The sequence below is a fragment of the Mobula hypostoma genome, chromosome 4 (assembly GCF_963921235.1).
Source record: "Mobula hypostoma chromosome 4, sMobHyp1.1, whole genome shotgun sequence".
Classification (NCBI taxonomy): Eukaryota; Metazoa; Chordata; class Chondrichthyes; order Myliobatiformes; family Myliobatidae; genus Mobula; species Mobula hypostoma.
Window position 1 is genome coordinate 94786866 of NC_086100.1, and position 9514 is coordinate 94796379.

At 41.8% G+C, this 9514-nt stretch overlaps 1 pseudogene; it reads right to left on the reverse strand.

Annotated features, from left to right (window-relative positions):
- Positions 1-995: 995 nt before the first annotated feature.
- LOC134345971 (sialidase-4-like) lies at positions 996-1842 on the reverse strand (annotated as a pseudogene).
- Between the last annotated feature and the right edge of the window lie 7672 nt (positions 1843-9514).

Sequence of the window (9514 nt, forward strand, 5' to 3'; positions counted from 1 at the left end):
TGTTGAAACTTTATAAAGCACTGGTGAGGCCTCACAGAGTATTGTGAGCAGGTTTGGGCCCCTTATCTTAGAAAGGATGTGCTGAAACTGGAAAGGGTTCAAAGGATGTTTACGAAAATGATTACAAGATTGAATGGCTTGTCATATGAAGAGCATTTGATGGCTCTGGGCCTGTATTCAGTAGAATTCAGAAGGAGTGGGGTGATCTCATTGAAACCTATTGAATGGTGAAAGGCCTTAATAAGGTGGAAGTGGAGAGGATGTTTTCTATGATGGGAGAGTCTAAGACTAGAGGACACAGCCTCAGAACAGAGGGGTGTCCTTTCGGAACGGAGATGAGGAGGAATTTCTTTAGCCAGAGGGTGGTGAATCTGTGGAATTCTTTGCCACAGGCAGCTGTGGAGGCCAAGTCTTTATGTATATTTAAGGCAAAGATTGATAAATTCATGATTGGTCAGGGCATGAAGGGATATGGGAAGAAGGCAGGAGATTAGGGCTGAGAGGAAAATTAGATCAGCCAAGATGAAATTGACAGAGAAGATGTGATAGACAAAATGGCCTAATTCTGCTCCTATATCTTATGGTCTTATGAAAATCTGAAATAAAAATGTTGGAAACACAGTGTCAATGGATGGAGAAACAATTAAGAGTTCAGGTTGAAGACATCTCATCTGAGTTTGTTCCTATTTCCAAAAAGAACACTGACCTCAAATGTCAACTGTTTCTCTCCACAGATGCTGTATTTTGTGTCACACTTGTGTGCCCAGATTCCGTGCCTACACCTCCAGATAATAAGACTTGCGATATTTTGCAGGTTATACAAACTATTTAGCCAACTGTATATCACCAACTTGCAACCATCATTGCTCCATGCTCACACATACATTTCAGGTAGTGCCACAACAGACACCTCCAGATGCAGTGCCGGACTCATCCTCGGTCTCCCCAGGGGAGTGCAGGATGTTGCTTCTCCTGCATCGTGGACTTATAGAAGGCTATGGTCTCATACAGTATCTTGGACCCAGATTCATAGAGGCAGACAGACATTGTGGAGCAAGTCCCCTGGTGTGTTGTGGCTGGATGTGGACCAGGTCTGAGTAGGCACTGGGACCAGGGTGAATCACCCTGGGCTCTGACAAGCTGCCTGGTCCCTGTGGGGAGGTGCAGCCGGGACGTGGGGCTGGCAGGTGGCATTAAAGCACCCAGGTAGGCATGGGCAGCCGGCAGCAAGTCCCCAGCTCTGGTGCTGAGGTGTGGAGGGGAGGTCCGGGAAAGAGGAACAATCACTAGCCCAGGATTCTTCAGCCCACCCCAGAATGGGAACTGGGAAACCAGCCACTCTGCCATTGTGACCATTGCGTGGTTCCACCAGCTTGCTGATGAGGGTTCCCTCCCGGAAAACAGACCCTGGGTCCATGCTTGGCGCCTGGGTTCAGCAGTTGCCTGTTGTCCTGGCATTGAAGTTTAGGCACCGTGTCCATGACCTCCATCCAGCACCACCAGTTGGCACTCCACTGTCTCCAGGTTGCTAATGAACTCTGCAAAACCCCAATGCTTGTCCTGATTGTCACTGTAAAAGGCAAAAGAGTGTGGGCTGCTCCTACACCTCCTTCTGAAGCACTCCGGTATGTGTAGACTGGCACAAGGAACAGCCTGCACTACAGTTGGATTCTGTGGCCAGGACAGAGTCCAAAGGTGGCCCAGCGTGAAATCTGCCTGGTTGGAGCTGCTCATGCAGAGATGGATCATGCTGAGTTCGGTGTGCAGCTGGTGCGTCACTGAGATCCCGCCTGGGACCGTGCTGAAGAAGAGGAAGAGAGCATGGCTGACCCTGTTGTACATGGGTCACAGGTTCACGGCCCTGTGGTCTTGCTGCTGTGCCAAGGCCAGCACCTCCACATTCCCTCCACTGGAACATAAAGTCAGGCATGGTATATCACAGATGAAACTAACAGTGACCCTAAATGTGTCACCAAAATGCCTTGACAGTTCTCCAAAAAGACCAATAGAACAAGCATCTGTCCTCCCAGAAACATCACCTCCGAATATCAGAGAAACTTGGATAGAGAACCGAAATAAGCCAATCGGCCCAACTGGTCCAGGCAGCCCCAGGTGCCCATCTAAGCCAGTCCCATTTGCACCTATATGGCCCATATCCCTCTAAACCTTTCCTGCCCATGTACCTATCCAACTGTCTTTTATATGTAATTGTACCAGCCTTGCCACTTCCTTTGGTAGCTCATTCAATATACATACCATCCTATGTTTAAAAAAAAACCTTCAAGTTCTGTTAAAATCTAGATCTCTATTCCCCTGAACTGGGGAAAAGACTGAGTGCATTCATAGATAGATAGATAGACATACTTTATTGATCCCAAGGGAAACGGTTTCGTTATAGTTGCACCAAGAATAGAGTCTATTAGAGTATATTTATGCCCCTTGATTTTTTTAAAACTTCTAACATCTCAGTCTCTGATGCACCAATGAAATAGCTGCTCCCTTTAACTAACTCTACCAAGTCCTGGTAACATCCTTGAAAATATTTTCTGCAATCTTTCCAGTCTAATAAGATTTTTCCTACAGCAATGCAAACAAAACTGTCTAACAGCCCATGCACAAGCCCCTAAGCAGCTTGTACAACAGTAACATCACCTCCTCTATACTCAGTGCCTTGACTGATGAAGGATAGTGGTCAAAAGACCCTGTCATCACCCTGTCTACCTTTAATGCCACTTTCAAGAAACCATGTACCTGAACTCCCAGGACCCTCTGGTCCATAATACTCCCAGGGCTCGACCATGTTACTGTGGAAGTCCTACCTGGAATTGACTTTCCATAATGCAACACTTCACACTTATTTTGCAAGAGGCAGTGAACTGAACACTAGAACATCAAAGAAATGGCTGCTTATCCCCTCAGATCTCATCTCATCTGGTATTTCAAATAAAATGCATCTACTTTCCCTTTAAATATTCCCAGTGATCCAATCTCCACAGAGAGAATTCAGAAATTCACTCCCCATTCTGAGAAGTATCTTGTTCAAGATTGTGTCACTATTGATAATATCTCAACACCTATCCCATCATATCTCAAGATCGTTTAATGTCAGTTCCTGTACACAGTGTAAGAAGAATGAAATAATTTGTACTCCAGATCCAATCCGACACAAAGAAACACTAAAGATAAAGATCACAATAATAATAAAACACACAATAAATATAAATACATGAGATAGACTGGAAAGACAGAGTATCAGGATGGGAGGCAAGAGCCAATTTCACTCGCTCTCCTGCTCTGTCCATGGTGCTGAGGCTATGAAGACTGCTGGGCTGCTGGGCTCTGCGCCGGCTAATATGATGGGCTGACACTGATGCTTTGGGCCTACTCTGGGCTGCTCCAGGGTTCGGATTTGAGAACTCAGGTTGGTTCAGAATGTTGTTGCTCGCTTCTATAGTTTGCATGATTTGTGTTTTTTTCCCTTCTTTGCACATCGGGGGTTGGTCTTTTTCTTAAAATGGGTTCTTTCAGGTTTTTTTGCTTTGTGGCTACCTGTAAGCAAACAAATCTCAAGGTTGTACACTTGATACATTCTTTGATAATAAACGTACTCTGAAACTTGAAACGTACATACATAGATTGATTGTATGATCTTAAAGTGATGCAAGGCTGTACATAAGGTGGCTGAGGGAAATAATAAAGTGGGGGAGGTGTTATTCAATCTTACTTCTTGGGGAAAGTAACTTTTAGAGTCTGGTGGTCCTGGCTCACAAGGTCACCCACTCATTCTGCTGAAGTCCAAACCTCAAGCCCCAAGAAACTGGCACACACGGATCTCCAGTGCTGCATAATCAGCAAATTCTCTAACCACTGCATGTTAATGAAGCCCCAACGAATTTTCAGTCACGAGCTTCGCACTAAGTACAGTTGAAAGATTCCAAGAGCTGGTGTCAGGCCAGTTTATTGTGCCCCCACTCCACATTATCATTAAGATTTTCATTTGACCGGCAGTAGGTTAGTGGAATCTTACTGTCCTTGCTTCAACAAGTATTAATGTAGCCTTAACAAAGCCTCGTCATTTCTAAGCTCGGAACCCTTCGCAAATAGTGGTACGCTGGCGTACCGTGTATCTTTTTTTAACCACTGCTGGGCTCAACTGTTAACTTTTCACTAAGTGTGCATAAAAACATTTCTCATCGTTTTTGATAAACCTTTAACTCCACAAACCTGGGCACCGCGCGCCTCCGACCCCACTCACGTCCTGTGCCACGGTCAGAATTTTAATCGGGTCTCTTTTAACCCATAAGGGTGGGAGATGGAAGTAGAGAGAGAAAGGGGGGGGGGGGGGGGCGGTGGCGGTGAGAAACAGAGAAACATGATTTAACAAAAAGGAGTGGAGGGGAGCTACCTGCACTCACCCAGACCATCACCCCGGTGTCTATTCACCTCCACGCGGTTGCAGGACACTTCCCCAGGTCACACGCCCATCACGTCAGCGCCCAAATCAGACAGCCTGCGTCCTTTCTCGGCGAACGTGAGGAGGATCCCCGAGGCAGGCAGGTGAGTGGAGCCGGGATCCAGTATCCGGCTTCACCCGTCCCCTGCTCTAACAGAATAATCCTCGTCAGGAGGTAGCGGGAGAGCATCTTGAGCAAGCCCAGGGGGAAGCGGGAAGGGTCTCTCAGGCTGTGGGAAGTCATAGGAACTGGAGAGAACCGCCATAATATCAGCGCGACAGACAACGATCGGTCACAAGACGGTGCAAACCCGCGCTACCACCGGGTTAACTCCCTCCTCACCGCAGGCTTCCGGCGTAAGATATAGCGCGATCACGGAGGGGTGAGGTGTGGTGAAGGATACAACGGGAGAGGTTGGAGGGGAGATAGAACGGGAGAGTGTGGGGGGCGAGATGCAATGGGAGAGGTTGGGAGGGGAGATAGAATGGGAGATACAGAGGGAGAGGTTGGGGGAGATACAACGGGAAGAGGGTGGGGGATGCTACGGGGAGGAAAATGCAGGAATTGAATCTCCTGTATGCGAAAAGTCAGACTTGTGGTAGCTCATTGAGAATAATTGTGAAACAGATCTGTGAGTGACCACACGTGGGTCAAAATGACCAAATCATATACGTGACTGCTAAACCGGTTGGGTTCACATATAAGCTACACCCTGAATAGTCACACCAATTATCTGTCATCGGGCATTTGGACAGGTGTCATCAGCTGACCATCCTGAACCAGGACTGGGATTCTGGTGCAAATCAATTCCTGGGCTAAATATTTGGTTGAGAATTCTCCCTGAAAACGCACCAGCCTTTGTAACACTATTTTATTGCCAACACTTAGATCGATGGTCCAACTGGCAGTGGTCAAAAGATCAAAATCTGTTTGTACTTTAATATTTAAAATAAGACAAGCTAATATTGGGACAGGTAACAAAATCCTCAGATAGGTTTGAAAGGACAGGAACGGTTGCAGTTAGGATTCAGGGCCTGGACAGCTAATGCCCAGTGATGAAGGGATGAACAAATGGCCAAAAAAGGGAGAAATCCCACTGGATCTTCCATAGGAAGGAAGGGGGAGATGAAGAAGTACTGCGGAATGGCAATGCTTAACAAAAACTGCTTAACAAATAATTATTTGCCCATGAAGGCCTTGACAATAAACTGAGCTACTTACTATACCTAGCAACACACACACACAAAGTGCTGGAGGGACTCAGGTCAGGCAGCATCTGTGGAAATGAATAGATAGTCGATGTTTTGGGCCGAGGCCCTTCTTCAGGTCTGAGAAAGAAGGGGGAAGATGCCAGAATAAAAAGATGGGTGGAGGGGAAAGAGGATAGATGGAACCAGGTGGGTGGGAAAAGTGTGGGTGAGTACATGGTCGAAGAGTTGAAGGACAGAGATCACAGAGGGGGAGCAGTGAGAGAGGGTTACTTATCATACCTTCCCCATTCTCCTTTCTATCCCAGGAGTGTCCAGCAGACCATTCACTGCAATCAGTTTTCACATGGTGTTATCAATTATAGGTCATTCAGTCCCCTGAGGTTTTGCCAGCTTTCAGAGCAATGCCATCAGCCCCACTTCCCGAATAAATCCCTCTGACCTGTACTCTCACATGTGACCCCTCTCCCATTCTCCATCCACTCTCCTACACTAAGGAGTGACTCGCAATGATCAATTAACCAACCAGCCTGCACATCTTTGGGATGTGGCAGAAAACCAGAGCCTCCAGCAGAATCCCACATGGTCGCAGGGAGAAAGCAGTGCTGGAGGTCAAGATTGAACTTGGGTCTCTGAAACCATGAGGCAGTGGTGCCAACCAGACCTGTGCACCCACCACTCCTACTGGGAAAGGCATCTCACCATCAAGGGCGGAAACAGATAAGGCACTGAAAACCAGCCATATTACCATCACCCATGTCTTTCTTTCTTTTTAAATCTTTTTATTAATTTTCCAAAGTTATAAACAAAATAACAATGTTGATACACAGACTGGAATAATCTTATTGTTAATAAGCATATACAAAAAAGATTTCAAATAATACAAGTATAATAGACTTCCAAACTCATGATGTAATTAATCATAGAGAAAAAAGAAATAAAAAGAAAAAAAAATACAAAGAAAACCCCCAAAAAGAAACAAAGAAAAGAACTAAATACTAAACCCAAAAAAGCAAACGGAACAAAACAAGGCTAGACCATTATCTTAAATAGAACACGTTCAACAATGTCGTCAACTCCACTCCTCTATTCATATTTTTAAGTTAATAAGAAGGATTCGGAAAGGTCAAATTACATCATATGAAAATGTTGAATAAATGGTTTCCAAGTCTCTTCAAATTTAACCGAAGGATCAAAAATGTCACTTCTAATTTTTTCTAAATTTAAACATAATATAGTTTGGGAAAACCATTGGAATGTAGTTGGATGATTGGTCTCCTTCCAGTTCAATAAAATGGATCTTCTGGCTACTAAAGTAACAAATGCAATCATCCAACAGGCTGAGGAGGATAAAAAATCTATGTTCTACCATTGGCAAACCAAAAATTGCCGTAATAGGATGGGGTTGTAAATCAAAACACAGAACTGTTGAGATAATATCAAAAATATCTTTCCAGTATTTTTCCAAAAGAGGACAGGACCTAAACATATGAGTTAAAGAAGCCACCTCAGAATGACATCTGTCACAAATAGGGTTTATATGGGAATAAAAATGGGCTAATTTATCTTTAGATATATGGGCCCTACTTACTACTTTAAATTGTATTAATGTATATTTAGCACATATAGAGGAAGTACTGACTAATTGAAAAATTTTATCCCATTTCTCTATAGGTAGGCAAAGTTGAAGTTCCCTTTCCCATTCATTTTAAATTTGATCAGATATACCTGCCTGTAATTTCATAACTATATCAAAGATAGATGCTATTAATCCCTTCTGAAGAGGATTTAAACCTAAAATTTCATCGATGATATCTGTAGGGTTTGAGGTCAGGAAGGTAGGCAGCATGGTATTTTAAAAATTTTTTATTTGTAAATATCTAAAAAAAAATGGGAACGAGGCAAATCAGATTTCTTAGATAACTGTTCAAAAGACATGAAACAGTTATCTAGAAATAAGTCACGAAAACATGTTATACCTTTCGTTTTCCATATCAAAAAGGCTTGGTCCATAACCGAGGGTTGAAAAAAAATGAGATATAATAGGGCTTGATAATATAAATTTGTTCAAACCAAAAAATTTTCAAAATTGAAACCATATTCGTAATGTATGTTTAATTATTGGATTAACCATTTATTTATTCAATTTAGATAATACAAACAGAAGTGAAGTTCCTAAAATGGAAGCCAAAGAGAACCCTTGTACAGAGTAACCTTCAAGGTTTACTCAATGTGGACTTGGAATTATATTGCAATCTTGCAACCAAAATATTAAATATCAAATATTAATTGCCCAATAATAGAATCTTAGATTAGGCAGTGCTAAACCACCATCTTTCTTGGACTTCTGTAAATATTTTTTACTTAATCTGGGATTTTTGTTCTGCCATATACAAGAGGAAATTTTAGAATCAATAGTATCAAAAAAAGGATTTAGGAATAAAAATTGGTATTGCTTGAAATAAATATAAGAATTTAGGTAAAATAATCATTTTAATAGCATGAATTCAGCCAATCAGTGATAGAGACAATGGGGACCACTTAGTAATCAGTTGTTTAACCTGACTAATTAACAGTAAAAGATTGATCTTGAATAGGTCCTTATGTCTCTTAGTAATTTTAACTCCCAAATAAGTAAAATAATCAGTAATCACGCTGAATGGAGAAAATCTATAAATAGGAACCTGCATATTTAATGGAAAAAGTTCACTCTTACCTAGATTCAATTTATAATCAGAAAAACTACTGAACTGAGCCATTAATACTGTTGGAATGGATTTCCCCGGGTTAGAAATATATAATAGTAGATCATCTGCATACAGTGATAATTTATGTGTCTCATTTCCACAGGTAATGCCAAATATATTAGGGGAGTCACGAATAGCAATAGCTAGCGGTTCCAAGGCAATATCGAATAGTAGTGGACTAAGAGGGCAACCCTGCCTAGTACCACGGAATAAATGAAAGAAGGAAGATCTTTGATTGTTAGTAAATACCGAAGCCAAAGGAGTAAGATATATCCATTTAATCCAAGATATAAATATGGGACTAAAATTAAATTTCTCAAGGGTATTAAATATGTCCATTCGACTCTGTCAAAGGCTTTCTCAGTGTCCAATGAAATGACACATTCTGGAATTCTGGGGCGTATAAACAATATTCATTAATCTCCTAATATTAAAAAAAGAGTAACGGTTTTTAATAAATCCAGTCTGATCAGCAGAAATAACTTGAGGTAATACATTCTCCAATCTCATTGCTAATATTTTAGAAAAAATCTTAGAATCCACATTCAACAAAGATATAGGCCTATAAGATGCACATTCAGTAGGATCCTTATCTTTTCTAAGAATTAGGGAAATAGAAGCTCGATAGAAAGATTGTGGTAATTTACCTATAGATACTGCATCCCTAAAAAGACTATATAGCCAAGGAGTTAGTGTAGTAGAGAAAAATTTTTTAAATTCTACTGTATATCCGTCTGGGCCAAGTGCTTTACCTGAGTTCATCAAAAAAATAGCATTTTTTTATTTCCTCTAGTACCTACTAGACGTAGTAGGTACGTCTAGTTTTAAACGTTCATTAGACGATAATTTTGGAATATTCAATTTCTCTAAGAATTCATACATTATAGCGTAGTCATCAGGAAATTCTGATTGTTATAGGGAGGTATAAAATTCTTGAAAGGATTTATTTATCTCGTCATGGTCAACCATCAGAGTGCCATCTTGTTTACGAATCTTAACAATCTGTTGCTTAACCAAGGCCGATTTCAATTGATTAGCCAATAGTTTCCCAGTTTTATCACCATGTATATAGAATTGACTCTTAGTTTTGGTTAATTGACTTTCA